The 19075-nt window shown below is 40.6% G+C and overlaps 1 protein-coding gene across 31 annotated transcripts in view; it reads right to left on the bottom strand.

The window, feature by feature from the left end:
* LOC136836319 (regulator of G-protein signaling 9) overlaps positions 1-19075 on the bottom strand; it is a 1320722-nt gene that overhangs the window by 900226 nt on the left and 401421 nt on the right. For 11 of the 31 annotated variants that reach the window (XM_067100475.1, XM_067100469.1, XM_067100473.1 and 8 more), the window contains exon 1: positions 3485-4042. The exons of 19 other annotated variants lie outside the window; for them this stretch is intronic. The gene's annotated coding sequence lies outside the window, so the exon portion shown is untranslated. Of the gene's footprint in view, positions 1-3484; positions 4043-19075 lie in introns of those variants that run through there. One more of the 31 variants, XM_067100446.1, reaches the window with a different exon arrangement.

Here is a 19075-nt window from a genome sequence, read left to right on the forward strand (position 1 = left end):
TCAGATGATCCATGTCCGAGAAAGCTTTATGCTCCAAGTTGCGTAATCTCTTCGGTAAACAAGATTTCGGTATAACAAGCTCATCCCTACATTTCTTCAAAAACTGCAGCTGTCGTTTCAGGCGATGTGACCTCATCAAAGATTTCTTGTAGCTGTAGAAAAACGGCTTGCACACAGGATAAAGTCGAAAGATCAAAGGCAGCGTCAAGGGGCGTGTGAGTTATCACAAAGTTGAAAGGTAAAGATACAAATTGTAGGTTGATTAGTTTTATGTCAATTCACTGTTCACAAAAGTGCCCATTGATGATTTGCTACAGTTTCTACAAGAAAAATAAATGATATTGATATTCCTATTTCCCATCATGTTTTATTAAGTTGATAAAGTTGTGCATCGTTGATAATACTTTTATGTTTAATGGTTCTTTTTTATAGACAGATTTTTGGTTTGGCAATGGGAAATTGTTTATCTGCAACCCTCTCAAATATATACATGGAATTTTATGAAATCAGATACTTACCAAATGTCATTACGTTTACTTTGACATGGTACAGATATGTCGACGACATAATATGCCGGTGGCCTTTGGATCGTGACCCTACGAGTTTTAGAAATTTTGAATGGCCTGGTTCCATCCATAAAGTTCAAGTTGGAAGCAGAACAGAATAAAACTCTACCATTTCTTGACACAGTCGTTATGAGAACCGACAACGGATTTAAATTCAAACTATACCGGAAACCAACAGCAGTAAATGCTTTCATTCACAACTTTTCCAGCCATCACCCCAAGATAAAACGATCAGTCTTCTCAGGGATGTTTTTAAGAGCATACAGAATTTGTGATCCTGAATTTTTAGCAGAGGAAATTCAGAACATCTATGCAATTGCAGAAGAATTATGTTATCCTTCGAATTTTATCGATGGTTGCCTCCAAAGTGCCAAAAAAACATTTTATAGTCATGAAAGGTCAAGGAATTATGACACTGAAAATATTTTAGTTTTGCCATACCGATGTGAATTTTTATCGATTGTACGTAGCCTGAAATGTCTGAAAATAAATGTTGTTTTTAGTAATACTTCGTCTATCAAGAATTTGTTGTTTTGTAACAAACCAGAAATGCCAGCAGGAGGGGTGTACAAAATTGATTGCTCAACTTGTAATTTACGTTATATTGGACAATCTGGTAAGGAACTAAGTAAGAGAGTCACACAGCATAAATATAATGTACGGGTTGCAACCAGCTCAAGCGCCATTTTTTGTCACGTAAGAGACTTTGAACACCCAATGGATTGGAATTCAGCTGTAGTTGTTTTTAGGAGTTCCTCGTTGCATGACAGATTGTTGGTCGAAGGATGCCTCATTAGTTCTTTTAGTAATATGAATTTGAGCGATGGTCTTTTTAAGATAGACGAATTGTTAAAAAGCTTTATTCTTAAGGATGCAAGAGTAAAACAAGCTGTTAGATTTTTTACAAACAGATAGTTTTGTACTGGCATTTGTAGTAATTACATATTTCCACTAAGTATGTTTTTGTTTTTTGAATGAATGTTGTTTACATACTTAAATGGCTTGTTAACTCATTTTATTTTATTGTTATCTGTGACCCATATTGCTTTCTTGTATATGTTATTCTCTAAACTCTGTTCAGTACCCTGAAGATGACTTTTTGAATAAAAGTTGAAAGTCTTGTACCAATTCCTTTCATTTTCACGTGAGGACTTATATATATATATATATATATATATATATATATATATATATATATATATATATATATATATATATATATATATATATATATATATATATATATATATATACATATGTATATATATATATATATATATATATATATATATATATATATATATATATATATATATACTATATATATATATGTGTGCTGTAGGCTGTAGCCATCGTCTGGGTATTCTTCCGCTCATCGTATGAAGATGGTCAACATGAATAGCAATTCACTAGATGAGTTCCTGACAAAAGCCAAGTGATTCACAACTGTTTTCACTGACAGACGGATACCGATTTATTAAGAAAAGCAGAGAAGTGAATGAAGACAGATTTACCTTTTTCTGCGATGATTCACCAACATTTACAGGTATCTTTCATAAAACGGTAGGAAATAGATCACAAGTACCGTAAGTGTTCAGATCAATGAAATTCCTTAACGAGATCTTTAATCTTCACTGTAATCTCTACAGTACAACTATGATGCTATAATATTGAAACGCGTGAACTATATGGCAGTCAAGGTTATGAAGTGACTGTATCACCGTCATATGAATGTAACTGAGCACTGAAATCATCATTTTCATCCACAACCAACCTCACCCTTCAGCTGCATATATTAACATGGAACTATGACCATACTCAATTCATGCAAGAGGAACTCCATGAACAAACAGCTCCAAATGGGGTTTCCCAGAGGGATGATTATATATATATATATATATATATATATATATATATATATATATATATATATATATATATATATATATATATATATATATATATATATATATGTATATATATATATATATATATATATATATATATATATATATATATATATATATATATATATATATATATATATATATATATATATATATATATATATATATATATATTATTAATAATCATCATCGCGCTTCAGCACAAGAGCAAATGGAATTCTTCAACGACGCCATGCTGGGCCATTTGGAATTTCAGTTATTTTATGAATGTCTCATCTCCCATTCTCATCTTTTAGACTTAGGTGCAGAAAATGTCTTTAGCCACTGATCTTACAAGAAACGTTTTTATTTTGTATATTTTCCTGAAAATTTGAAATGGAGATCGAGTGGACAGGGAACTTGAGGTCTCACTCAAGCATCACCAACAGGAAAATCGCCACCTGGTGAGAATGAGCACCAACGAATATTCATTCTATGAAAATTTTCAGAGAAATGAAAACTCATTTTCGTTTTCGTATTTATTTAGCGGTTGCATTATCGTGTAGGAAGGTTAATTTCAACATATTCATTATGTAAGTCCGAAGTATGTACTGAGTACAAATCGATATGAACTTAAAGCTCTTCCAACGATGATCAAGAAATTTCTTCCACATATGAATCATGGCCATATCTGTCACATGATGACGCCATTGAAAACACAATCATTATTTAGAAGTAGCTGCTGTGTGGGTGTTACAACATCAAGGGTCAAGCTATGCTCTGTGAGATGTCAAAAACTCGGCGCAAATGACAGTTTCCTCTGGAAAGTCATCTCGATGAAGCCACCGAGAGAAAATCACAGGAGACTGGCTGTTGGGCGCTGGCATGAAGAGAAAGTAAGGTGAACGTTGGTGTTGTTGTGTATGTATGTATGTATGTATGTATGTATGTATGTATGTATGTATGTATGTATGTATGTTTCTTGTGTGCACTTTTGGAAGCTGGTGATGACTGTCAGTCAGGTGAGCGTACCTTCGATGAATGTCCTCAGGAGTGGTGCTGTGACTTACGTAGCTGATGCTGTTGTCGTTGACCTCCACTTCTTCCTCTGGTAGGTCTCCGTCAGCCTCTTTAATTGACCACTCGACTTGCATTAACATTTTCTAAAGCAAATTTGGCTTTATTATCGTTGGAAAGATATTATATCAACACAAACCACAACGCACTTTCGTAATGCTTTCTTGTACGGAAGGCTTTAACGTGTACCATATCCGGTACGGAACGACGAGCACCTACTTTTCATGTTCCTCCTTTCGTTTCTTGCATGGTTCAATCGGCAGACGAGAAGACCCTCTCGAGAGCAAGCACACTCTGCCGATGGTTACTCAACGAATGAACGGGCTGGATAAAATCGAACGAATAAGAAGAGCGCACGATTAGAAGGTAACTATAAGAGTTGCAGAAAAGGCGGCAATGTGGAGGGAGTCCAAAAGAAAGGGGAGAAATACAGGACGTGAGAGGGGCCAAGAGGCAACGCGCCGCGGAAGGGAGAGGCGAGCGAGGCAACTTCCCAGAGCCCCGCCGAGCACTGGCGCTGTCAGAGGCGGCGACTCCCAGCTAGGATTGGCCCAGCCCACCTTCCCCTACAGGCCCCCAGGGTTCCTCCTAACCCACGGCCTGTCTCTTCCTCCATCCTCTCTCGTAGGCTTCCCCTCTTCCTAAGGGACCACCACCCCATAGACTACAGTAGAGCATCCGTCCCTTCACTCTCCTTCCTCGGCCTTTCTCTCGACCCCTCGCCGTCGCTGCTCCACTTCATCCTTATCCTAAGTTTCTCCCGAAGCCTCCTCCAGGCTCTGTCACTCTGTGCGTGCGTGCGCGCGCGCTTGTGTGTGTGTGTGTGTGTGTTTGCCTGCATTAACATGCTCGTCGATAACGAAGAAAGTATGAGCTGTACTTTTTGTTACTTCATATTATCATGTAAGAGCCTCTGTGTCAATATGTGTTCCTTTCACGAACCTTAATAAAGACACCCCAAAATTATATCACTGATGAGTCGCAGAGCATTATGGTCCAAAATAAAAGCATATACTTTAAAATACTCGCATATTACATACACACAAAACCCAAAACAAAGGTCAGACCCATCTGCTGCTTTACATGATGACTTAAAGTCTTTGCTAGTTTATGACATGGCACTTAACAAAAGCATTTTATGCTAAAATCATCCAATTCATATAATCAATCTTCGTCAAGGAGAGGCTATGTAGTTAAAGCAAACACCGCAGGAAGAAGGCAATAAAAATCAAAACAGAGGAACCGACATCTACAATTTGAGCAGTTTCTACGTCGGTCTCGAAGATGAATATATTAACAATGAGAATATGATGAAATATACGTATATCATACACGCACACACATACACACACACACACACACACACACACACACACATACACATATATATATATATATATATATATATATATATATATATATATATATATATATATATATATATATATATATATATATATATATATATATATATATATATATATATATATATATATATATATATATATATATATATATATATATATATATATATATATATATATATATATATATATATATATATATATATATATATATATATATATATATATATATATATATATATATATATATATATATATATATATGTGTGTGTGTGTGTGTGTGTGTGTGTGTGTGTGTCTGTGTGTGTGTGATGGCAACAGTACAGTGTTTGCTCTGAAACTTGATTATATCATTTACTAGGACTACATTTTCTATGAGATAGTAAATTGGATATATTATATTTACAGGCACATCCTTCTATATATTCATACACACACACACATATATGTGTGTGTATATATATATATATATATATATATATATATATATATATATATATATATATATATATATATATATAATACATGGATGTGCCTGTATATATAACATATGCAATTTAGCTATCTCATAGAAAATGTAGTCTTCTTAAATAATATAATCCAGTTTCGGAGGAAATACTGTACTACTGTATTGCCGTCATCAGCTCTTATAAGAAATACAAAAACGAAAATAACAGCACTAAAACTGCTATTTTCACCTACATATGATGAAACTGAATGAAAGTTCCACTAGAGAGGGGAAAAACCGGATATGTAAATCTAAAATTAAGTCAGAAAGGAAATAAATAACTGTACACAAGGAAGGAACACCAAGCACAATCATTGAAAGCAGATTAAGGTGAATGATGAAGAGACTCTGCTGTAGCTAACGTCCTCGGTAGATCCTCGACAAGACAGAGGAGAAGAGGCTGACACGTATTCATTTCTTTGGCATCTGGTTCCTTTGTGTCGTACTGTACAGCACTGCATGATGCTTCTGCTCAACCTCCCTACCTTTTATTGATCTTCCCATGACCACTCCAATTCCAGGAGGAGCAATTCAGGCACTTTCTATTGATACCTTCCTAGTCTAAGTTGACCTAAGACTTGATTTTTATACCTGATAGCCTATATTGACGGTCACAGGCAGTGTGAAGGAAAGCATGTGGTAGCAATCCTATCGTGAAATACTTGCTGAGAACTGAAAAGATAACATGAATTTGGCCACTAGGTTAAGCCCAGTGGCCTGTAAGAGAGCATATTTGTATAGCCTTTATGCGCATAATTATGAAACAGCAGAATTCTATAGCTTCCATTGCTTCAGACTATGGTCAAAGAACTGTAGCAATAGCATCAATAGTAACAGACAAGACAGCTTTTTACAAATAAAATATCGACTTCGATATCTTTGGTACCTTTTAAAGTGTGTCAATTCCAAAATCTTGAAGTATCCAGCCATTGCTCAGACGCTCACATAATTTCTACCTAGAGCAGCAGAGCTTTGGTGATTGTGTCACCTCTTGACATAACAAATATAGTCCGCATGTGAATAACGGGAAGAATTATGTAGCGGAGATGGAGAGAGGAAAAGAGGTTAGAAGAGAGAATGGAATGCTGGAATAGAATTAAAAATCATCATATCAATTTGAACATCCCTCTCAGCTAAATCTTACAAATAATTGTTCTTTAAAATATTATTTGATTAGAACTTATGTTGACTTTGCTTTGCAGTACAATGAGTTATGATAATTCTTACAGATATGTACTTTAAACACACACACACACACACACACCCACACACACACATAGATTTTTGTTTGTTCTCCTTGCCAGATTTAGCTTTATAGGAGAAATGCTTTAGCTCTTTACTGACTCATGAAGATCGGTCATAGTCCGGTGTAAACAGAAAACTCCTACGGTTTATTTATTGAGGAGTTCTGCAAGAATGGTGGGAATAACGATGGAAGACTGAAGTCCTTTCATATGGTTGTCACAGAAGTTGAAAATAACTTGGCTCAGATTAATGAAGGTGTGCTTGCACTTCCATACGCAGCTTGCTAGCAGAACTGGCCTTCCTTCGCACTCTCATTGTGTCCCTTCTGCCACTCCAGCCCATTGATATCCCGCTTGTGAGAACCCATACAAGTGAATACAGTATGTACTTATGGTGACGCTCTCCTATTCTATCCTTTTCAAGACTTGTAGAAATTAGGCAGTCTTTTTTCATGTAATTTTTCTTCTTGAGGTAAGCAGTCTCCTTTCCTGATTCCTATTTGCTCTTTTCCAGTGTCACTGGATTACTAAGGGATTCAGAGGCGATGAAACACGGTTTTTCAGCAACACCTTTCTATCAAAGCATCGGATGAAGGTGAACGTTAGCAAGTGTATATTTTATAACCCTACCCAATTTTTGCAAGTGTTATTTAGTACCTAAGTTCAATAGTTCTGGTGGATGGGCGAAGCCTCATGACGTCATATTACGTTTACGGAAAGAATTGTTTTAGGGTCCTTGTCTGTGATTTTCTCGGTTCCGGCATCGGCGACTTCATTTTACTTTATAAATATCAAAACTATCGAACTTAGGTACTAAATAATACTTGCAAAAATTAGGTAGGGTTATAAAATATACACTTGCCAACTTTCACCTTTATCCGATGCTTTGGTAAAAAGTTGTTGCCGAAAAACCGTGTTTCATCGGGTCTGAATCCCTTAGTAGGTCATCTTCAAACACCATTCTCACTGGAATGCCAAGCAATGCAGGTGGTGGAAGTGGCCTCTGGGAAAACTTAGTCACATTCAAGGTCTGTCAACATCTCTCCTTATGGAGAAGGATACCATTAAAATATCTCTCTCTCTCTCTCTCTCTCTCTCTCTCTCTCTCTCTCTCTCTCTCACATATTTAAGGTTTTTCAAGTAAAGTCAAGTTTCAAGTCTATGTCTGTAACCTTTGTGTGGTATTCGAAGGATCACCAACAATACCAAAAGATGCGCATGAAATTGTTCGTTTGCGTTAAAAAAATCTTTTGGGTTGCAGTACAGTATACTTTGTTACAATTGCATGTAATCGTAACACTTTTGCTGTTTATTTCATGATTTCCATGAATGAAGTTGTAGTGAATCGACGGTACCTTGCCACAGAGTCTGAGAAGCTTCCAACATCAAGAACATTTTCCTATCAATTTTGCGCGTTGGCATCGTGTTCAGAATTGAAAAAATATCACTCCCTTTGAGAGTTGACATATTTTTTTTCGAAAGCCTGGCACGTGGCTGGCTTGTCTGAATTGCTGCTACTCGAAAACTAGTGGTTATTTTCAAGTAAGGCTATTTTTTCTTTCCTTAAGACCTTCCAAGGGCACTCACCCAGGAGAAGCTGACATTCGACTGAAATGTGGTTTGTGGCATCAAGACGATTATTAGGTGCTTAGAGCTTCTAGCCTTACTTTGGACACTCCTCCCTCAACACACGCGAGGAATTCCTTTATTTCGATACATTTCAGTTTTCTCTTATTTTCATGTTGGTTCTAATTCATTTGACATGTCTGAGACCAAACTGAGGATGAACTGGACATGACAATGTGCTTAATTATAAGGAATAACATTTCTAGAAAATACGATCCAAAAAAACAGCACTACCAGAATGGAAAAAAGAACAAACAACTATTCTTTTTTATTCGGTCGTCATGTTACTTCATTTGTCTTCAAGTTTTAGCTCAGAAATCGAGATGGAGCTTCATAGTCTAGAACAGAATAGAAGAGAGAGAGAGAGAGAGAGAGAGAGAGAGAGAGAGAGAGAGAGAGAGAGAGAGAGAGAGAGAGAATCAGGATCAGAAGTGCAAGCAGCGAGGTATGGGGAAAAACGTAGTAATCTTTGTATTTGTTATCGAAAATGAGGCTTGAAGTTTGACTGCTAATTATAGACGTTTCAGGATATAATTATGAAAGTCAGGTATAACTTACACACACACATGACCTTCATAATTAGATCGTCAAATGTCTATAATTAGCAGTCAAACTTCATTCCTCATTTTCGATAACAAATACAAAGATTACTACGTTTTTCTCCATACCTCGCTGCATGCATTCTGATTCTCTCTCTCTCTCTCTCTCTCTCTCTCTCTCTCTCTCTCTCTCTCTCTCTTCTATTGTGCTCTGGACTATGAAGGTCCATCTTGATTTCTGAGCTAAAAATTGAAGATAAATTCGTGCCCCACAACCCAAAATCATGGTTCTTCAGGGCAGAAACAATTTTCTGCACAAAAATAATAACCTCCGCAACCACATTAAGTTTTCCTCTATCCCATAGGTCCCTCACACTGACAACCGACGCAAGCAACACGGCAATGGGCGCCGTACTCAAGAAGGACACTGATGATGGTTATCGTCCACTGGCCTTCTTCAGCAAGAAGCTAATTGCAGCGGAACAGAAATATTCAGCATTTGACAGGAAGCTCCTCGCAGTCTGCAAAGCAGTCCACTATTTCCTCAACATGATCGAAGGACGACACTTCGTGGTGCAGATGGACCATCAACCGCTGGTGCATGCCTTCACAAAGTCAGCAGATGTGTGATCATCGCAACAACAACGGTACCTGTCAGCGATAGCTGAACACTCCTGCACTATCGAGTACCTAAAGGGTTCAGCAAACACCGTGGTGGACACACTGTCAAGAAACTACATCAACACCATCCAGCTTGGGATAGCCTCCCCCAAAATAATGGAAGCGCAGAAGGACGACACGGACCTGCAGCGACTGCTGTGGATCAACCCCACCCTCACATGGAGCACCCTGTCAATCAGCAGCAGAAAAACGACCACCGCAAGTGAAACGAGTACCGGACGCCCTCACACCTACTTGCCAGAAGCCTAAGAAGGAGAACCTTCACTCTCGCTCACAACCTATCCTACCCATCGTGCTGGTCAACCACCCGAATCATAGCAGAGCGGTACATCTAGTGGGGATTGAGAAAATATATAAAAAAGTGGATGAAAGAATTCATCCCATGCCAGACATCAAAAATTACAAGGCACATCGAAAGTAGGATAGGAGAGTTTACAACAATGAACCGATGACACTCCCACATCCATGTCGAAATAGTGGGACCCCTACTCCCCTGCGAGGGGTACTGGTACCTGTTTACTATCATAGATATGAACACCAGGTGGCCAGAAGCATTACCAATATGGCAGCAAACAAACGAGAGCTGCGCAAAAGCCCTCATTGAGTGGGTCATTAGGCACGGAGTCCCCCAGATTATCACCAGTGACAGGGGAGCCAACTTCACATCTGCCCTGTGGAACACCCTTACAGACACTCTAGGGACAAAAATAACACTGATGATGGCCTACAACCCCAAAGTCAACGACACCGTTGTGAGGCTACTGCAATGATCGCTAAAAGCAGCACTCACTGCCAGATGCCAAGGCGGGAGGTGGAGAAAGGAGCTACCATGGGTCCACTGTGCCTAAGAACGACACCGCATGCAGCATTCAATGCATCTCCAGCAGGAGTCCTATACGGCCAAGCATTGATGTTGCCGGCAGTCACCTTCCAAGAACAAACAAGCCTGACATCACCATCAGACACCCAAAAAGTGATAGAAAAGATAATGCCAGTGAAGATGACCCACCACGTGGTCAGAAAGGTGCATGTCCCCAATGATCTGCATAACGTAAAATATGCGTTCGTATGGGTAGATGCACACAGACACCCCCCTCTCCCCGACCTACTCAGGACCATACCGCATTATCCAAAGGTGGCCCAAGGTGTACCAGATGACAATAGACGGCAGAACAACGTGGGTTTCCATCAGTCATCTGAAACCTGCGCACATGCCAGACACTGACCTACAGCCATAGGTCCCCCCAGGGGAGAGAGAGTCCTGTAGTGCCCACATGTGGACCCAACACACACACCTACACTGCGACTGCCAGTATCCTGTGACAAGGAACTCATGAATGAAACACACGGAAGAAAGAAACTCAGTTCCTCTCGTATGACTTTTGTACACACATATCTTCCTTATTATCATTGTCACATTTTATGTATTATTATTACCATTGTATGTATTGCACTGCCAGTTTTCCAACCATGCATGACCTTCAGTCCAATAGCCTGTACCTTTTTATATGTATATTTCTCTCTGTGCACAAACACAAATGCTTGTACTTGATCCCTGGCTCTATCTGTTAGAGGTCAGAAGCTACATTGCAAGCCCTTGACCTGTGTGAATGTTTTGTAAATAAATTGGTAAACTATAGACTCCAAATCTTACTCGTACCTCTCCTCGCATTGGTGACCAGCGGAGATGGCTGAACAAGCCAGCAGCAATGATACCAGCCTCACCAACAAGAACCTTGTCGCCGCCTCTGTACTCCTACCTCCATCCATGCCCCACAACCCAGAGGCATGGTTGTTCAGGGTGGAAACAATCTTTCACACAGATCACCTTGGCAATGTGCAGAGCAGATGCCATCCTCAAATTCCTGCTGGACGATGTCTTTGAGCAAATAGCAGGATGGCTCAAGGAACTACAAGCCCCTGTTACATACGAACTGCTGAAGGATCATCTGAAGTCATCCTTCAGCATGCCACCCACCCAGAGAGCCAAGAAGTTCCTCAACCACGTGGGGCACCTATAGGAGATGAGTGACCATTGCATGTGTATAAGCAACTTCAGCGGCTCATCCCACTGCCCGCCATGAGGGAGGTACTCCTCACCAAACTACCCCACCAGACAGTAGCAGCAATGCCCAAAGCCTCCACCATTCCCATAGAAGATTACCTGATTATGGTTGATGAAATACACGGCCCACAAAACAGCGAATCCCTCACAGCAAGCAGCAGCACCACCACCATGGCAGACCCTGCAGACAACAGTCAGGAAATCTGACAGTGACAAAGAAGAGCCAGCCAACCCCATTTACAAAAGAAGCTTCCTCAAGCATGTCATCAAGGGGAAGCCTAAGCAGAAAAAAGAGCCACCAGACGGTATATGTTTTTTCCACTGGAAATTTGGAAAGAAGGCCCAAAAATGTGACAAAGGCTGCCTGTTTAAAAAAAAAAACATGCAATAGGGTCACACATGCGACACAATCATGCTAATGTCAGCAATGAGCAGACTGGTTGCCTTGTAAGAGAAGCTGCGCCTGCCCACCTCTGTCTTTCTTTCAGGTACGAACAAAAAGGCCTCACGTGCTTCTTCCTAAAAGACGAAAGATTTGACACTGAGTTCCTAGTAGACACCAGAGCATGTAGATCATTCATCCCAGCCAGCCCAAATGAACGAATCAACTCTGCTCCCCCCACCAACCTTCACGTATCAACCGCCAGCAGGACACCACTTACAATGTACAGACGGAGGGAGATGAAAATAGCTTTCAATGGGAAAGAATACGACTGGACTTTCAACACGGAAAAGTGACGATGGCATTGTTAGGAGCGGATTTCCCAACAGCACACAACCTACTAGTAGACGTAGCAGCAAAACAGCTAATCCCAAGAACAGCGCCGACATCATCTCCTCAAAAGCCACTCAGACGTACCACAACCACATCATCAACCAGTCAACAAGAGCAACAAATATGCCCAATCTTACCAGACACCCCACCGCCAGAGTTTCGGCAACTCATACAAGAATATAAAGACATACTCAAGGATGACCTGAAGCATGAGTTAACCAAACCAGCAAAACATGACAACCAACATCACACAGAGACCGAAGGTCCTCTGATCCACTCATGTTTCAGACGTCTGACCTAAGAGAAGCTCACCTATGCCAAGCAGGTACTCAAAGAAATAGAAGAAGCAGGAATATGCCAAAAAAGCCCTCAGTCCATGGGCATCACCCCTACACATGGTACAAAGTCAGACGGCGCCCCCTTGGAGACTACTAGGGTTGGGCAAGAACCACTAAAATTGGAACCGACGGTTCCAGTTCTCAGTGCCAAAAGAACTGCTGGAACCAGTTCCAGAACCGGTTCCTAAGAGTAACTGACAGTGACTGTGACATACCTGCAATCCATGGAAAAGTTTTATGCCTAGTGGGAAGGACAGCATATGTATTGTAACTACATTAAATAAATATTGTATTTAGAAGCTTAGCATTTTGCATTTTTGATTGGGGAAAGAAAAAATTTAATTAAGAAAACATAATTTTATTAGAAAAATAATCCTAACCATTGGAAAACAAACATATACTTCTCATTAATATCAGTTAACAAAAAATAAAATTATATAATCTTATAATTATACTGACCGACTACCGTTAGTTAGTTACGTGGTTGGAGAACTGCTCTTTGGGAACCAGTTCCAAAGGTGGGAACCGATTCTGAGGTAACCTCTTTGGAACTGCAAGAACCGGTTCTGGAACTGGTTCTTGCCCAGCCCTAGAGACTACTGACAGCCAAACATCAAAACAAAACCAGACTGATACCCACTACCAAATATAGCAGACATAATTAAGCAGATGAATAGAGCAAAAATCTTCACAAAAATAGATGTGCTAAAGGTATTTCTAATTGCTGACTGACAGGAAGGCTATGGAAAACATTTTCCCCTTCTTAATCTCAAACCTATTGTTCCCTAGACACTCTTTAATCTCCTTTTCTTGGGACCAGTGACTGCCTGAATAACTCTGTTTCCAGGAACAAAGCCATTTGGAGACAAATTCCTGCCGTAGGCTAAGATGAGCCAGTGGAGAAGATTAACTCAGAGTTCAGGGTCCCTTAGCAACTGACCATGTGGACCTCACCCTGTCATGTGGTGACCAGGTCAAAGACGATTGCGCCAATAATCTGCAGGCACAATAATAGAAAATAAAATGTTAGGAGAGAGTGGGAAGTTAATCCTCCGAAGTCATATAAGGGCTGACAACAGCCCAGGAGAAGTCAGAACTTAGAGAACTCATCCAGAGAGGTATCTTGGCTGTGTTACCTGAAGGCAGCTTCCCCTTGACCCTGTTCCTTCTGGGCCATATTCCTGACATGTGGCTATCTTGGTCAAGCCCAAGTTTTCCTACCAGTGAAAGCCCCCTTAATTCCTCCTCCATTCTTATTAAGAGTGATGACAACTCTCCAACAAAGATAACATACCCTGATCAGAGGTATTTCTTAATCAGTCACGAATTTAATATCCTTTTACTGCATTTTCCATTTCATTTTCAAAGTGCAAATTTCCATGCTAGACCTGACTTCCTTGTGCCAGTGCATTAATTAAAATATGTAAGTGTTTCAGTGTTGTAAGTCGAGATACTTTGGCACCTTCCGTGCACTTCTTGACTTTTTCCATTAATTACGCTATTCCCTTCCATCATGTAAACTTGTGCATTCTTCATTGCAAATGGAGATGCTTGCTGTGGGATCTTCTCTTTAACTCTGCCTTGCTTGCTGTGGTTCCAACTATGGCCATTTAACTCTACAGCGCAATTGAAGTGGATTTCTTTAACATTTTTCAGTTGTCATTTGTTAACGTAAATTGTTCTTCAGCAGGACCTTGTTTCCATGCATCAGTTAATCCCCGTTCTTCTGATTTTGTTAAGGTAAATATAAGAGAATTTAAAGTGAACCTAAGTGTTTATCTACACCTTCCACCCTATTGAGTAACAGCCTTCTGCTCCTTTTCTTTCTGTTGTGGTTGCCTGATCCTAAAGTAGTAGTCAGATTCGATAGATTTCCGATGGTAATTGAAGCATCCTCTTGGGAAAGCATAAAGGTAATTTCCCTGCTCAGAATCCAAACTCCGTCCCAGGTAAAACCATAATATTGGTAACCAAATTGCCAAATCTTGCAGCCTGTATCGTTGCAAGCTAGAACCCTTGCCCCACTTGCAATGTGTAGCTATCAGCTATTAGCCACGCTAAAGCTGGATGCAGTACAAGAAACGATCCTTAGCATAAAATTCTAAGCACACAATCAAACAGAGTTCCACAGTGTAAGTACGTGTTATTTTATATTTTCTTTAGGTTAGACTGAGGGTAGCTTGATGAAGTCCATAAGGCCATAAGTAAGGCTTATGAGGTAGCCCCCGAATGCTGGAGATAGCGTTGGCGAGGCCAGCCCAAGGAAGGCAGGCCAAACCTGGTCTGAGTGGGTATATTTTAAGGACAGAGCAATCAGGAAGTGGCTAGATTCCGTAAGTGCCACCACCTCTGAGGACATCCTCGAGTGCTTCAAGCTCGAGGACTCCCTATACTACGCCCCCTCTGCTCTTGCTACCTACATATGTGAGAAGGCGTCAAAGACACTCACTGAGTGCTGTCGCTTAGCGGACAGTCTGGACACACACCACCAGTTCGCTAGTTCTTTGGGAAGAAAAATTTCCCCACCTTCTCACACTTTCTCTAGCCCAAAAATGGACATCCTCCAAAACAAACTATATGCGGCCTCTGTAAAAGGGCCGGACACCTCACAGAACAGTGCTGTCTGAGAGCCCAGGCTCTGCTCAAAGGCCTCCTAAGACCCCCAATGGGAACACACTCAACCAAGACACATCTGGCCCTTGAGTACCCAACAACAAACCTGGTCCCTCCACGGGGGCAGTGCCACGAAGAGATCACAGCAAAAACTACTGCATTGCTTGCAAAGTTTATGGTCACTCAGCTCTCTGGGTGAATTGCCCTAATAAAACAAATACACCCCGTTGTTGCTTTGGCAGTTATGAATCCTTCATCTTTAGACCCTCCAGCCAAGGGTCCTATATATGTGGCACCCCCTCAAGGTAGCTACCTCACACGTCAGGTCAAGGCATTCGATGACTCTGGCTCACAACTCTCCCTGATAAGAGAAGACAAGGTTGCCCATGGGGCCACCGTTGGCTGACATCAACTTGTTACCATTGAGCATATAAACAATATGAAGATGATTCTCCTCACAGTCAAATTGAGGGTTACACAACCTCAGATCTAAAATCTGCACTCTTGCAGTAGTCACTTACCTTCCTGGAGGTTATGACCTCCTCCTGGGACATGATTTCCAGTCCCCTCTTAATTTACAAAAATCCAGGGGCCCTAACCCCCCAAAAACTCAATCAAGCACCGAGTCCTCAAAGACACACCTTTAACCTGCTGCCAGTGCCACTTGCACGCCCTGAGCAGTGCCAGGTTCCGGCCATTTTGAACATCAAGTCCCTGACAAATCTAATTCCTGTGCCAGGCCATGCCCTAATGCCAGTGCCCGAGCATACCACAGATCTCCCTTCTGGAGGTCCCAATTTTGCCTTAAATCCACTGCCAATGCCACTTGCACCCCCCTAAGCTGTGCCAAGCTCTGTCCATCTCGAGCAACAAACTTTTAACCAATTCAGTCCTAGTGTCAGGCCCCTGCCCCAGCGCCAGAGCCAAGGTGCACTCTGAATCTCCCTTCCAGAGATCCCAAACAGGGCCACATTCCGTCTATCTTGGACGTCGACAAAGCTCCCAGATTAATTCCTGTGCCTGGACCTGCCTTAGTGCCAGTGGCAGAGCACGCCATAGATCTTTCTACGAGGGATCCCAGTCCAGACTGCCTCTCTTCCCCCGGCTTGGCATGAGGTCCTTTCGTCGACAGGAATTCCATTTAACTATAAAACGGTCTAACATACGAATGTACTATTTGGCTTGCCACCTTCAGCGTGTTTTGTTGTTAATTGAAAGGTGTTAATAATTATATTAATCTGTGTGTTAAGGCTGTTTAAATTACTTTCCCAAGTATTGTTTAAGTGAATAAGTATAAAAATGAAGTTTAGTTCAGCAGGTACCAGACTGGGTCTTGTGACAGGCCCATTCCGTCCAGGACCAGCCGACTTCCTTGGCAAGACCTCGGAACCGTTGTCTCCATTTCTCCAGGGTTATTTCGTAGGCTTTGGTGATGACCCTAAGGACTTCGATCATATTGCCTCTTTGACTCTTCTCCAGTGAGTGGAGGGCTGCCTTGGCTTTTCCTTCCAAGTGCCTAGTAAGCACCAAGGCCCTCTCAGTCTCGGAGGTGTCGTAATTTTCGAAAACCGCCTCTATCTCCTCCAACCATGCTTCCGGCTCTTCATCAGTCCACTTGGGGACTAGGGAATTAGGGGATCGGCCGGTTTCCGACTTTTTTAACGACAGGTTGTTGATATATAGGGGGTTTGTTAAAGGATATTGTGTGGAACTTCTGGGGAAAAAATTTTTGTTCAGTGACCTTAGGTTTTGTGACGCCAGAGCATTTTTCGGCCAAAATGGCCATTTTCAAAATGCATCTCCTCCTTTGCTTTTTGTTTTTAAGGGATGAGATTTGAACCATGTATAAAACACATATGGACCTTCGATACAAAGCCGGGGATTTTTGATTTTTCAATTATTTTTCGAGATATGAATTTTTTTTTAATGAAATTTTCCCGGAAAAATTACAGAAAAAAAAATTGCCAAAAATCAGAAACTCAAAATATTAAAATCCCTGGCTTTGTTTTAATCTACCATGTTTCCCCATGTTATATTTAAAATTTCATTTAGATTGGTCCAATACTAAGGAGGAGATGCATTTTAAAGGCGAAAAACTTATGTTTTGAGAAACGGGCCTTCAAAGTTTTAGTTACATAAAAAAGTAAAATGGACTTCAAAGACTGTGTTACAATTAATTTTATGGTTTTAATTTTTATTTTTGGGTATTAATTAATGCAAAATGATTATAAATAAGAATATTAATTGATTATTTATGTGCCTAAGACACATTCTTATAAATTTTAGGTTCCTGGTCACCCCTGTCTGATCTTGCTGCAGGTATTACTCTAGGCTATCATAGTTGCCTACACTTTTTATTAGTGTCTCGAATCCATCCCTTGCCAAATGGATCCTGGGAATTACTTTACATTCACAATTAGGGATTCGTGATTCAAGTAATTCATCAAGTCTTGCTTCACTTATTATGATCATTTTATTTTCAGGATCGTCTATAATATCAGCCTCCGAGCTACTGCTTTCTTTTTCTAAAATATCTTTGCCCTTTGGTAGTGACGAGCAAATAAAAAGGCGTTTAGGGGTGGATGTGGTTGGTCTCTGGTCAGCAGAGATCGCTGCCTGCGCCGTTTGATGGGCGACAGCTCTCTCTCTCTCCGTCGCTCCATTCCCCTCTATGGCACTAATTTCTTGAACTCTTTCTTCTACTTCTTGCCTGGACTTTTCCACTTGGCTTTTCCGCATTCTAGAAGCATGAAGTGAACTCTTGGACCTTTTAGGCACGGTGAAAAAACAAAAACACCGCAGAAAATACAGAGTTCAGTCAAGGCTAGTGAGCATGAAAAATGTGTCCTTCTAGCTTGGAAGTTTATAGGCAACTCTCAGCCACAGTCGGCGTCATGGTATGACGTGTGCGTTGTCATGGCTAGGAATAACTAAAAAGGTGCCGAGTAGGATATTATTGACATTATACATTTCATTTCAAAGGAAGTTTTCGTAATATATATCGCAAAAACTATACCAGACTAAATCATTTGCGCTACTGGTGTTTTATGGGTATATAGTTATTGTTACATTTTAGGCCATAACTAGAGAAATACGGCAAATTTTAGCATAATATTTCGTGGACACATTCTTGAACCCTATACGAAGCCATAGAATTTTTTTCAGCAAATCAATTTTTTAAAGATTATTGGGTTTTTTTAGGCGGCCGATCCCCTTAATGCTTGAGAACAGAGCATTAGGAGCAGCAGGTGTGGGGTTGGAGATTTGTTGGATAGCCAGAGCTTCAGCACTCCTTCTTTGCCTTCTCCAGCTTGACAGCTTGAGCTCCTTGTCTTTGACAGCCAGTTCACTTTCCTTGAGGGCTAATTCTCTTGCTGTCTTAGCCTCTTCATACTTCCTCTGATCTTTTAGCTGCTCTTTCGCCCACTGGGTGAGTTCTTGTCCTGTGTAACCTATGTCCTTGCCCATGTTAAGTTAAGTTAAATATACCTTAGTTTAACCAGACCACTGAGCCAATTAACAGCTCTCATAGGGTTGCCCGTAGGATTAGACTTATTTTACGTGGCTAAGAACCAATTGTCTACCTAGCAACAAGATCTACAGCTTATTGTGGAATCCGAACCACATTATACCGAGAATTGAATTTCTATCACCAGAAATAAATTCCTCTAATTCTTCATTGTCCAGCCGGAGAGTCGGATGCAGGCCCAGCAGAGTGCTAGCCAAGTATGATATCGACCCGTCCAATGAAGAACTATCTTGCCCATGTTCATGAAGGCTTGGCACTGTTCTA

Source organism: Macrobrachium rosenbergii, chromosome 56 (genome assembly GCF_040412425.1).
Source record: "Macrobrachium rosenbergii isolate ZJJX-2024 chromosome 56, ASM4041242v1, whole genome shotgun sequence".
In the NCBI taxonomy this organism is placed as follows: Eukaryota; Metazoa; Arthropoda; class Malacostraca; order Decapoda; family Palaemonidae; genus Macrobrachium; species Macrobrachium rosenbergii.